Source organism: Oryctolagus cuniculus, chromosome 14 (assembly GCF_964237555.1).
Source record: "Oryctolagus cuniculus chromosome 14, mOryCun1.1, whole genome shotgun sequence".
NCBI lineage: Eukaryota > Metazoa > Chordata > Mammalia > Lagomorpha > Leporidae > Oryctolagus > Oryctolagus cuniculus.
Window position 1 is genome coordinate 10,927,455 of NC_091445.1, and position 13,682 is coordinate 10,941,136.

Here is a 13,682-nt window from a genome sequence, read left to right on the forward strand (position 1 = left end):
TCTCTGTGAATAAATACGAAAGTGCCAGGGATTCAGAACTGAAACTCAATATCACACAGCCTTGATTCACTAGGCGGTATGTGGTCAGTAAATTAATGTATAAATTCTTATTTCTCTAAGCATAAAAAAGCTCTCATGTAAGATAACCAAGAGCAATTGATGGGTTGTTGAGAATAAAGGAAAAAAATGCTTATGCATTAGATAAAGAAACTTGCCAATCTTACCTTAAGAAACAAAATGAATAAATGTTTAGTGGTCAAAAAACAGCTAAGTGCCCTACGTGAGACCACTATGTGACTGTACTGACTACGAAGCATCTTTCTGACTCAGTTCCTTCCCCAGTTGCCAAGTTGGGGCTACTCAGAAAGGGACGGGGTAGAACTGTCTACTTCACATGACTGTTTGGAGTTTCTGATGCAAAAATTGTGAGATTGTCATATATATGCAAAAGGGATTTGAAATCTTGTTGAACACTATAGTAGTGATTAAAAAAGTTTAAGGGGCTGGTGCAGGTAAAGCCACTGCCTGCAGTGCCAGCATCCCATATGGGCACCAGTTCAAGTCCCACCTGCTCCACTTCCAATCCAGCTCTCTACTATGGCCTGGGAAGGCAGTCTAAGATGGCCCAAGACCTTAGGTCCCCGCACCCATGTGGGAGACCTGGAAGAAGCTCCTGGCTCCTGGCTCTTGGCTTCGGACTGCTGTAGCTCTGGCTGTTGCAGCCATTTGGAGAGTGAACCAGCTGATGGAAGACCTCAACCTCTTTCTCTCCCTGCCTCTCCTTTCTCTGTGTAACTCTTTCAAAAAAATAAATAAACCTTTAAAAAAAGAGTTTAAAAGAAATTGTCTATAAATACTTTAATGCAAACATATGCCAGATGTCAATAGTTCACTGCTTTACATCATTTCTCTACATATTTTATTTGAGAGGAAAAAGAGGCGGGGGAGGGGGGAGAGCGAGAGGGCACGTTTACTGGTTTACTGCCCAAATGCCCACAATGGCAAGGGCTACGCTGGAGTTGGATCAGGTTGGAAGCTGGAAGCTGGGGATGCAATCCAAGACTCTGACACGAGTGGCAGGAAACCAACTATTGCTGCTTCTCAGGGTCTCCATGAGCAGAAAACTGGAATCAGGAGCTGGCGCCGGGACTCAAACCAGCACTCCCACGTGGGATGCAGGCTTCTCAACTGCTAGGCTAAGCAAGAGCTCCCGTGTATAATTTTTAAAATTTTAAATGTTACAACAATTTTGCATATAAAATATTTACTCAAAACTAGTATTGTCGGGGCCGGCGCTATGGTGTAACGGATAAAGCCGCCACCTGGGCGCCAGTTCAAGTCCCAGCTGCTTCACTTCCAATCCAGCTCTCTGCTGTGGCCTGGGAAAGCAGCAGAAGATGGCCAAGTCCTTGGGCCCCTGCACTCATGTGCGAGACCCGGAAGAAGTTCCTGGCTCCTGGCTTTGGGTCAGTGCAGATCCGGCTATTGCAGTCAATTGGGGAGTGAACCAGCAGAAGGAAGACCTCTCTCTCCCTCTGCCTCTCCATCTCTCTCTGTGTAACTCTGACTTTCAAATAAATATAAAAATCTTTAAAAAAAAAACTAGTATTGTAAAAGAACCAAAAATAAAGTCTAATAATAAAAACAAGGCAAGAATTGGAGGGCAAAAATCTGTGTGAAATAAAGCTTACATGTCTCCAAAGCTTTCGTTAAATCTCAGAAGTGAACAATAATTTTTTTTCTTAGTAGATTTGTAATTTTTTAACTTTTATTTAATGAATATAAATTTCCAAAGTACAGCTTATGGATTACAATGGCTTCCCCCCATAACTTCCCTCCCACCCGCAACCCTCCCCTTTCCCACTCCCTCTCCCCTTCCATTCACATCAAGATTCATTTTCAATTCTCTTTATATACAGAAGATCAGTTTAGCATACATTAAGTAAAGATTTCAACAGTTTGCACCCACATAGAAACATAAAGTGAAAAATACTGTTTGAGTACTAGTTATAGCATTAATTCACATTGGACAACACATTAAGGACAGAGATCCTACATGAGGAGTAAGTGCACAGTGACTCCTGTTGTTGACTTAACAAATTTGACACTCTTGTTTATGGTGTCAGTAATCATCCTAGGCTCTTGTCATGAGTTTCCAAGGCTATGGAAGCCTTTTGAATTCACCGACTCTGATCATATTTAGACAAGGTCGTAGTCAAAGTGGAAGTTCTCTCCTCCCTTCAGAGAAAGGTACCTCCTTCTTTGATGAATGCTTACAATGAGCTTCTGACCCTCTAAATTGATTGCTTGCTGCTTTAAAATAAGTATGTCCTAGGTGTCAGTCCACTGTGGCTGCTATTTTTGCTCATGTAGGAAGACTTTTATTTCTACACTAAACCAAATCACTGAGCATTTTTAGTTCCATTTCTCCTCAGTTCTGGAAAGATTATATTAGTTCCAGTACATTCTTTTGTTAGAAAGATTTATTTATTTATTTGAAAGGCAGAGTTACAAAGAGAGAGGGAGAGACAGAGATCTTCCATCCACTGGTTCACTACTCAAATGGCCACAACATCTGGGACTGAACCAGTTTGAAGCCAGGAGCCTGGAACCGCATCGAGGTCTCCTATGTGGATGGCAGGAATCTAAGCACTTGGGTCATCTTTTGCTGCTTTCCCAGGCACATTAGTAGACAGCTGGGTCAGAAATGGAGCAGCCAGGACTGAACCAGCCCTCATATGGGATGCTAGCATCACAGGTGGCAGCCCCTATTACATTCTTTAAAAGTAGATGACACAATTTATTCCTATATTGAGTTATAAGTAGAACATCTAAATCATGTTTGTACAGAAAACAAAAATAAGACTTTAGTAAATAAGATCATAAAAGCAAGGCTTTCAGTGTAGTTTTTTCACCATCACAAAGCCAGAATCTAGCTTCTCAGATATCTGTTTTTCAGAAGACAGAATTGAATAACGAAAGCTGTGAGGGCTATGGCTATAGAAATCCCAGAAGCTGAAAACCCCATGAGGACTTTAGAGAGCCAAGACTGAATCCGAAGAAGCAGAAGGCACCGGAGTGACCAAGAGCAATCAACTAGATAGGAACAGACTTGGTTATTCACCCATCCAAGAACCAGTAAGACAAACTCATGTTTAGGCAAATTGAGGTAACAGCAATTCTTGAATATTTATAGATTACGAGTCTCAAAGGTGACAAAGTTTGGGTTGATGCTTTTGAGGCCCATAAAATATTACAGTCTATTATTGCCTTCCTGTGCAGGCAAGACAGGTGTACTCCCATATGGCCCTTTTTTTTTTTCTTTTTGAGAGTTCCATGCTTGGGAGAAGGAATAAAATTTTGATTCTGGCCCATAAATCCAAAGTGATTCTTCAAGGTTTGAAAATCTTGCTCTTCTTGAATTACAACTCTGTCCTGCTTTGGTATTGGAATGCATTCAGGACTGCTATCAAGGTAAGATAGAAATTGATGGATTGGAAGACTATGTTGCTTTGGCCTGTGTCATTCAGAGTTTGCTGGAGAGAACTAGGATTTATTACATGTTCATTAGTTCCAGGCCTATGGGGCCATGGTTGGTACCTTTCATGTTAATGAATCCCTTGATTCATTTCTGAAGCAACAGAAGTGAGGATACCTGTGTAGCTGGTAACCCCCACCATAGCCAAAATACACTCTCCGTTAAAAGCAGAAGTGTTTAAAAACTTGAATTGTACTACATTGGTCATGCCCAGCACCAATGTGGAAATAAAAAAGTACCTTGAAGAAGGTCTTTAGCTCAGGATTAAGCTGCTCCCTGGGACACCCTGATTCCCATATTCGAGGCCTGGGTTTGAGTACTGGTTCACTACTCAAATGGCCGCAATGACTGTGGACTGGGCCAGGCTGCAGCCAGGAGCATCATCTGTGTCTCCCATGTGGGTACAGGAACCCAAGTACTTGGGCCATTTTCTACTTCCCATTCAGCTTCCTACTAATGTGCACCCTGGGAGGTAGAAAATGATGGCTCAAGTACTTGGGTCCCTGCCACTCACATGGGAGACTTGGATGGAGTTCTGGGCTCTTGATCTCATCCTGGTCCAGTGCTGGCTGTTGTGGGCATTTGAAGAAAGATCTAAATCATCTATCCATCTACCTATCCACCTACCTACCTACCCATCTCTATCTCTATCTCTGCCTTTCAAAAGAAATAAATAGAATGCCCATTATTAGTCTCAAATTTTTTAAAGTGAAAAAGTAGGGTATTATCAATAACTGCTCAAGGAAAAATAAATGTACTAAGAGCAAAATATGTTTTTGGAAAAAATTTGTCCTACAAGATTTCAGGACAGCTATATTTTGTGGACAGACTCCATGTGCTCGCTCTGGCAGCACATATACTAAAATTGTGGAAAGATTCATCTGGCATGTAAAAACCCACAAGGGAGAATTCGCTAATGACAGGTCACAAGCCAAGCAAGGCAAAAAAAAAAAAAAAAAAAAAAAAAGCTGCAAGTTGAATGTTGAAGTTAGAAAGAGGTAGACACCTGCCGTGAAGCTCTGAGACAAAGCTTCATAGTGGCAGAGAGCTACAAATCATAAAGCTGGAATTTGATGAAACTATTAAAGGTAGACATGTATGATCAAGCTCTTACAAGTCTTAGAAATTTGTAGCCCAAGGCTAATCTTCTAGCTAGTAATACCCCAAGAGCCTAGTGCATAGTTTAAAGAGCGGAAATACAAAAGAGTTAGAAACTATACAGAAACTCAAATAGCACGGTTCCTAACATTGGCTCTTGACCTTGGCTGCCCTCTCAATTACCTAGGAACCTCTTAGTATATACTCAACCTCCAGGAACTTCAATTTGGGATCTGGGTTAGAACCCTAAATATTCCTATTTTTTAAATGTTCTCAAGTGTTACTACAGGACAGCCAAGACTAGGTTATAGCAAGGGATTCTTTAAATTGAAATGATTGGGGCCAGCACTGTGGTGTAGAAGGTTAAGTCTCTTCCTGCAGCACGAGCATCCCATATGGGTGCTGGTTCAAGTTCCAACTGCTCCACTTCCAATCCAGCTCCCTGCTAATGTTCCTGGGAAAGCAGAAGATGGCCCAAGTACTTGGGGCCCTGTACCCATGTGTGAGACCCAGATGATGCTCCTGGCTTCAGCCTGGCCAAGCCCTCAGTCACTGAGGCCATTTGGGTGTGAACCAGCATATGGAAGAGTGTGATGTCTGTCTCTCTCTCTCCCCCCATCTCTACCTTTCAAAAAATAAATCTTGAAAAACGAAAAATTGAAATTATCATCATTTAGGGGCCAGCATTGTGGGGTAATACATTAAGCCTCCACCTGCGGTGCCAGCATCCCATATGGATGCTGGTTCAAGTTCTAGCTGCTCCACTTCCAATCCAGCTCCTTGATAATGTGCTAGGAAAGCAGTGAAAGATGGCCCAAGTGCTTGGGCCTCTGTACCCATGTGGGAGACCTGGAAGAAGCTCCTGGCTTCTGGCTTCAAATGAGCCCAGCTTTATCTATTACAGCCATCTGAGGAGTGAAACAGCAGATGGAAGATCTCTTGACTCTCCCTCTGTCAGCAACTCTGCCTTTCAAATAAATAAATCTTTTAAAAAAAATCATCATCATTTGTAGGAATTCCAAACACATGGCAAAGTGCTTGTCCTAAATACTAAGAATATGGCACTCATCTATTTCTCTAGCCCTTTCTTTGCCATACCTCTCCTCATGCCAATAACCAGATACCTCACTATTCTCCAAATGCACTCAGCCTTCTCATGTCTTCGCGACTTCCTTCCTTATGACTCTTCTGCCTCTCAGCACCAGCTGGTGGACTCCACTATCAAAAGTCCAGGCTGATGTCACCTTTACAGTGAAGTTTTCACAGGAGCTGTCTTCCCTCTCTCTGTTATTCTTTTTTAAGATTTATTTACTTATTTGAAGGTCAGAGAGAGTGAGCTAGCGTGCACTTCCATCCAATGGTTCATTCACTAGGTGGCCACAACTGGCAGCGCTAGGTCAGGCCAAAGCAAGAAGCCAGGAGCCTCTTTCAGGTCTCCTATGAGAGTGGCAGGGGCCCAAACACCTGGGCCATCTTGCAGGGCTTTTCTCAAGCCATTAGCAGGGAGCTGGATTGAAGTGGAGCATCTGGGACATGAACCAGTACCCACATGGGATGCTGGCATCACAGGTGGCAGTATTACCCACTACTCCATGATGTCAGTCCCTCTCCATGATTCTACAGCTAGTTATTCAGCCCAGAAGACAAACACTATTACACTATAGTTCATTGTACAACCAACCATGTCCCAGAGACTAACCACATGCCTACAACATCTGGTGATGTCTAGTCAACAGGCAGCCATCTTTGAGCAAGTGACTGCTTCCTTGGCCACTGATGACTACATATGGGCAAGTCCAGCTGGAAATATGACTCTTCCCCTCCCCTCACCATCACCCATGATCCCTGTGCCAGGATTCAAATGCAAGTCCACTGAGATTCCAAAACTTAAGCTCCTTCTGCCATATTCCATGGCCAGTTTTTTCATTTGTACTATCTATCATAATGGTGAGTTGGATAATTAAACATAGTACATTTCTTGTAGAAAATTCTAAAAATAGGAGGCTGGTGTTGTGGTGAAACAGGTTAAGCTGCCATCTGCAATGCCAGCGCACCATACGGGCACCAGTTCAAGTCCTGGCTGTGCCACTTCTGATCCAGCTCTCTGCAAATGCATCTGGGAAAGCAACAGAAGATGGTACAAGTCCTTGGGACCCTGTACCTATGAGGGAGACTGGGATGAAGCTCCAAGATCCTGGTTTTGGCCTGGCCCAGCCCTGGCTGTTGAAGCCATTTGGGGAGTGAACCAGCAGACAGAACATCTGTCTATCCCTCTAACTCTTTCAAGCAAAAAAAATTACAAAAATTGCCAAGAAAATAAAATTTAGATTATTCTCAATCCCATAGGTTAAAGAAAATTAAACTGCTAACTCTGGTGAATAACTTGCATATAAGAAAAGCTAATCAGAAAATGAAATCTTTTCTAAATTATTCAAAACATTGTATATGAACTTTTTGTGATTTATTGTTGGATACTTGGAGTATATCTAATTTTTATGTAGTTTTGCAATAAATATTGTAGTTAAACATTTGAATTTATTTTTATATATTTTAAAAGATTCATAGAAACTGAATTCTAGTTTAAAAGTTACATAATTTTCAGGATTTTTTCTTTTTTATAAATTGATTATTTTTGAGAAAGTTCAGATGCTCATGTCCCCACATACTCTCCAATGCTTAGCATACTAATTTTTGTGAAATATTTGCTATATTTATAGGTGAAATGATAGCCCATAGTATCGATTTGAATTTCTCCATTAGTGAGTTGGCACATTTTTTTCTTTTTATTATTCGGAAATGTCATTAACTCTTTCCTGCCATTACAACTTTTCTGATTTTATAACTTGTCATTTTAATTTATTTTAGGTGTTTTATGATCTGAAGAAGAGTTTATTTCTCATATACTTGATTCTGGCATATTCTGTGTGGTCTTCTGCTTTAGGGACTAGGTTTGAGAAGTTATTCTACCAAAATAACACAAATAACACAAAATAACACAAATGTTCACCGTGTGTTCATATAATGAACATAATGGAAGTTACATGAACCTTTTTTTCAAATCATATGGAGTTGATTTTGCACATAATGAAGAAATCAAGCTCCACTTGTCAAATAGTTCATAGTTTTAATAACATAGCATCAGTAGTTTTAAGTGCCAATTTTATTCTATATTAAAATTATATTAAAGTTTTATAAATATTAGGGTGCTTCTTGCCTTATTGGGCAGAATTGGCTATGTCAGGAATCACCATCAAAAGCAACAGAGAGGCCGGCGCCGCGGCTCACTAGGCTAATCCTCCGCCTAGCGGTGCCGGCACATGGGGTTCTAGTCCCGGTTGGGGCACCGGATTCTGTCCCGGTTGCCCCTCTTCCAGGCCAGCTCTCTGCTGTGGCCAGGGAGTGCAGTGGAGGATGGCCCAGGTGCTTGGGCCCTGCACCCCATGGGAGACCAGGAAAAGCACCTGGCTCCTGGCTCCTGCCATCGGATCAGCGCGGTGCGCCGGCCGCAGCGCGCCAGCCGTGGCGGCCATTGGAGGGTGAACCAACGGCAAAGGAAGACCTTTCTCTCTGTCTCTCTCTCTCACTGTCCACTCTGCCTGTTAAAAAAAAAAAAAAAAAAAAAGGGCAACAGAGAATACTTGGCGTAAGACAAATTGTACCAGGCCAGAAAGGACTTCAGAATCCCTACTACCATTAAAGTAACAATGTGAGTCTGCGATACCCACCACACTCTAATGTCTATAATAATAAAAGGCAGCTGGGGCCGTGTTGTGGTGCAGCGGGTTAAGCTACCGCCTATGACACCGCCATCCCATAGGAGTACTAGCTCCCTCCTAATGCACCTGGGAAAGCAGAGGCCAGCCCAAGTGTTTGCACCCCTTCCACCCCCAAGGGAGACCTCAGTGGAGTTCCATGCTCCTGGTTTTGGCCTAGCCCAGCCCCAGCCATTGCATCCATTTGGGTAGTCAACCAGTAGATGGAACATATTTCTCTGTCTCTCCTTCTCTAACTGTGCATTTCAAGTAAATAAATCTTTAAAAATAACAATAACTTCAGGCAGCATTCCAGGATTTTTAAAAGTCCCAAAGGGTTCTTCAGCTAGCCAAGTCTTCCGCAGTTAAATGTTTTGAAGCTATCCCTTATCCACATTCTGAACACTCTTGTCATCTACCGTATCCTCTAATGCAATTTACAGAACAAACCCTGGAAAGCTACAGGCACACTTAAAGTAAAATGTGGTTCTAAAATAGTGACACACCAGTGGCTCCTGAGGCCCTTCTAAACAGGTGACTGACAAAAGCCACTTTTCAGGCAGGCTTTTGTCTGTTATATTTTAGAAGTACGGAACAATACATGGAAAGAGTGGGATCATTTCATTGCCGTTCAGAGAACAAAAGTGCTTGCTAAGGTTTTCATCTTGGCCAGATGAGGCCAGTCTTCCTGTATGACAAAATGCAGAGATCAATATATGAATACGCAAACTACTGCAGAATCTATGAGCACAGCTGACCTCGTCTACTGAACAGAGACGTATCTCTTATGTGATACGGCATGCAAGCAGCTCAACAAAACGTAGACGAAAACGGAAATAACCATGGAAAAAATAAGCATATCAGCATTATTTCCTTTACAGAAAGCATACCTCATTCTTTTGAGAATTCTCCAAAAAAAAAAAAAAATGAAGACATCTCTTTAACTGGCTTAGTTGTGTTTCAAGCCAGGTTATATTTCAGAGTGGCAAGTTCATGGTTCTCCCTGGGTAGAACAGCTGTGAAAATAAAAGAACTTTCTTTAGCCTGCATCCCCTCTATCAGCAAAGAACAGTGTCACTTCTGGTCGATGACCTTAACCTGTCTTCCTCATTTGCTGGCCTTTGACGGGGATTAGCAGCCCCTGGAGTTGAGTCTCTATGGTAGCTTATCACCTCTGACAATGGAGAATCAGAGCTCAGAATCCTCTTCTGAAGAGATGAACGCAGGCATCATCTTTATGGTGTGAGTGTGGTGTCCTGCTGTAGCCTGATGTATGTAAGGAGTCCCCTAAACCTTGCAGCCCTTTGTGCAAGCTTCTAGGATAAAAAAAGACTTTATTCTGGCTTTCAACTAAATTGAAACTACAGGATCTGTCCTGATAACTGCCTCCAGATCAGCCAACAAAATGTCCTGTTGCATCCAGAGTAACCTTCTAGGTATGTCAGCAATGTTGGTGAAAGGGAGAAAAAGTAATCCCATTTCTATGCTGTAAATTTATCTTTTCTCAAGGAACGGGGTGAGGCCCTACTCAATTCCTTTCAAATGTCAGCCAGTCTATATTGAATCATGGTATTCATATAAATTCCTAGGATGACCCTGCAGTCATCCTAAACATAACTTTGGAAAAATCATCACACTGGAGTGGGTGTTGAGAACCAGCAGGCTAATCCAGCATGTGGGATGCCCACAGACCATACTGGAATGCAGGGGTTTGGGGCCTAGATACTCCACTTCTCACAGAGCTTCCTGCCCGTGCATCTGGAGAGGCAGCAGTTGAGGGTCCAAGTGCTTGGGTCCCTGCCACCCATGTGGGAGATCTGCATGAGGTTCCTGGTTTTGGCCTGGTCCAGCCCTGGCAGAGTTGTGGGCATGTGAAAAGTGAACCAGCAGTCAGAAGATCTCTGTCATTTTGCCTTTCAAATAGATGAAAATAAATAAAAACATGAAAAAATTAAAATCATTATAATGATATCTGCAGCTATGTGCAAGAACAAATGGCAAAAGAAAGGAAAACATGTCTAGGGTAGGAAATATCTTTTTATTTCCATAATACTTTTTAAAATCCAAATTGAAATTAAACCGTATAGTCACAGTCACATAGATTTTAAATCCAAATGAAAATTGTTATTTTCCATTTTCCATATCAAATGCTAGTTAATATTTTAAAAACAGGTAAAAAGGCTGATTTTCTTCTTTCCAAGATCCTTGATGAAGGAATGATTAAAGCGAGGTGCAGCCTGGGTCGAGCGAGCGCAAGAAGGCTCACAGCAAACCTGATGGAGCCAAGAGCCTCATGAAGGCATTCACAGACACCCAGGAAGACTGCTTGGCATTCCAGTTGTTTTTCCTCCCTTCCTTCTTTCCTTTTAAACATAATGGAGGAACCAGCTTTGTGGCACAGTGAATTAAGCTACCACCTGCAATGCCAAAATCCCAAATCAGAGCACCAGTCAGAGTCCCACTGCTGTGCTTCCAATCCAGCTTCCTGCTAATGTTTCAGGAAAGGCAATGGAGGATGGCCCCAGGGCCTGGGCCCCTGACACCCCTGTGGGAGACCAGATGGAATTCCAGGCTCCCGACCTCAGCAGGGATCAGTTCCTGCCATTGTAGCCATTTGGGGAGTGAACCAGCAGATGGAAGATCTCTCTCCCCACACTTCAAATACATAACTGCAAATACACACTTCAGATACATGTGTTTTTAATTTAAAAATTAAAAAAACAAACACAATGGAAATGATGGCCACTGAATATTCATCACACCTATTTCCCTGAAAATCTGGGACAATCTGTACTTTGGGTCAGAAAAGGATAGTTGTATCACTTCTCAGAACTTGAAAGAAAGAATGTCTCATCTCCTGAGTGTCTGTGACCATGGACTTTATTCTGGAAAAACCCAATCAGAAGTAATGTAGCACCAGGAAGGTGAGCCCCTGAAGAGCTGATGATTGTACTAATAAAGGGACATATAATGACCTCACTGTTCAGGGAGCAACCTCTTTAAAAGGTAATCTGCCTTCGGTAAAACGTCATCAGGAAAATAACCTTCTCTTTCTGTTCTGCTCCTCTCTGTGCCAGGCCTCTGGGGACATGATCTCATTTAAGGCTCACCATTCCCCTGAGAGGCAAAGGGTAACGAAGACTCAGCCAGGGTTAAAAAACATATCTGAAGTCATGCAGACGGGGCTGGCACTGTGGCGTGGTGGGTAAAGCTGCTGCCAGCAACCCATATGGGCACTGGTTTGAGACCCAGCTGCTGCACTTCCCATCCAGTTCTCTGCTATGGCCTGGAAAAGCAGTTGAAGATGGCCCAAGTGCTTGGGCCCTTGCACCTGCATGAGAGACCCAGAAGCTCCTGGCACAAGATCAGCCCAACTCTGGCCATTGTGACCATTTGGGGAGTGAACCAGTGGATGGAAGATTCTCTCTCTCTCTTTCTCTCTCTCTCTGCCTGTTACCCTGCATTTCAAATAATTAAATACATCTTTAAAAAAAAGTCATACAACCCCCATCAGTGACAGATGCCAAAATTAATCTGCCCTAATCTCCTGTTCTTCATTTGACAAGGTGAGAACTTCGAGAATCAAGGTCTGGGCCAAGTTGAGCCTGATGTCTAACAGCAGGTAAGGTGCCAGCCTTTCATGTGGTGTGCGATCACAGAACAGGTGGGACACATCTGCTCCTTGGTCAGACTAGGGAGAGTGCCCAAAGCAGAGTACATTATAGCAAGAGGTGGCAATGATGTGCAGGGCACCAGAGACTATCATAACAAATAGTGAATTAAAGTAAAATAATAAAATGCCTTAAAAAGTGATAAATACAACACATAGCTTTCCTTCCTTTGCCTCCCCTATCACATCACCTGAAAGTAAGATGACCACACATTTTTACGTGCCTGGAAGACTTGTCAAAGTGAGAGATGACCTTGCTACAATGACTCTGCATCCACATGTATAGACCAGGATCTTTAAACCCTGTGATTCCAGGGATATGTCTGGATGAACAACCGGTACTATCCGGACAGAGATTGATCAGTTCAATGAAGTTGCAAAACATAAGCCAGAGGAAACCTTGCCAGTCTCAGCTTCAGTCATTTTTTTCTATCGATCACTAAAAAAGTTTCATTAGGAAAATAGTTGTGATGCATCACTGTCTATCTTGGAGAAAAAAAAAAAAAAAAGCATGGATACCCCTAGTGAATTGCCCAATCAGACAAGGTTTAAGATCAGGCAAGTCACAGACACAAATGAACAAGTGTTTACCCTGGACTGGTTCTAAGTGGATTTTGAGATACGCTTAATTAAATTCAATAATTAATCAGTGAGAAAGTAAGTGAACCTACTACTGAAGACTGAGTCAGATCTGAGCCTGTTCAGCCCACCTCCTCTGATTCCAAGTTACAAACTCTTTCTAGGTGCAAGGCCCATTCGTAAGCTTGGAAAAGCAATCACATTACAGAGAAAATAATAAAGTAAAATCAATGAAACTGATAATCAGCGAAATGCCTCACTTGAACTAGAAGGAGACAAATACATTCGTAAAACCAGAAGGGGCAGAGGGAAGCTGGGTCACAGAGACAGATCCACTTGTGAATGAAGAATCAGGAACTGTTTCTGAGACAGAAATGATGAATAAAAAGATAACAGGTTTTCTAAAATAAGGTAAGACTGTGGAGAAGATTAACGAGCAAACAGAATAGAGACAAAAAGAATGTCTGTTACTTTTATTTTGTTACTATAAAACAAATGCTGTGTCACCAACAATTAAACCATACCCTATGACAAGGAAAAGGAGGAGATGGTAGCATCCATGCAGAGGAATAACGATGCAAAAAGTCATAACACATCGGAGGGAGACAGGGAAAGATGGAGCTTCAGAATACATGAGGGTTGATAAAGTCGTGCAGAGTCAGCAAAGGAAATGTGACTTGAAGGAACGCATAAGCAAAGAAAATCCAAGCGTGACATTCTAACATGAAGCATAATTAGATGAGAGGGAGGCAAACAGCAGAAGTGGTCAAGGAATAAACACAGGACCACACACACACAATCATGAAGAACAATGCGCAGAAAGGGGAACACAGGCGGGGCAAAAAATTTTTAAAAAGTGAAATTTTGTAGTTCAGAAGGTTTGACCCTAAAACTTCCCATTTCCATACACACACTCTGTAAAGCGCCAGACACACAACTCTTTCCCAGACGTGGAGAATGTCTTAGCCCCCAGACCTCACCCCTACACTGCCCCCACCCCTTGCAAAAATTCTCGTACGTGTGCAACCATCTCCTGGGAAAAGCC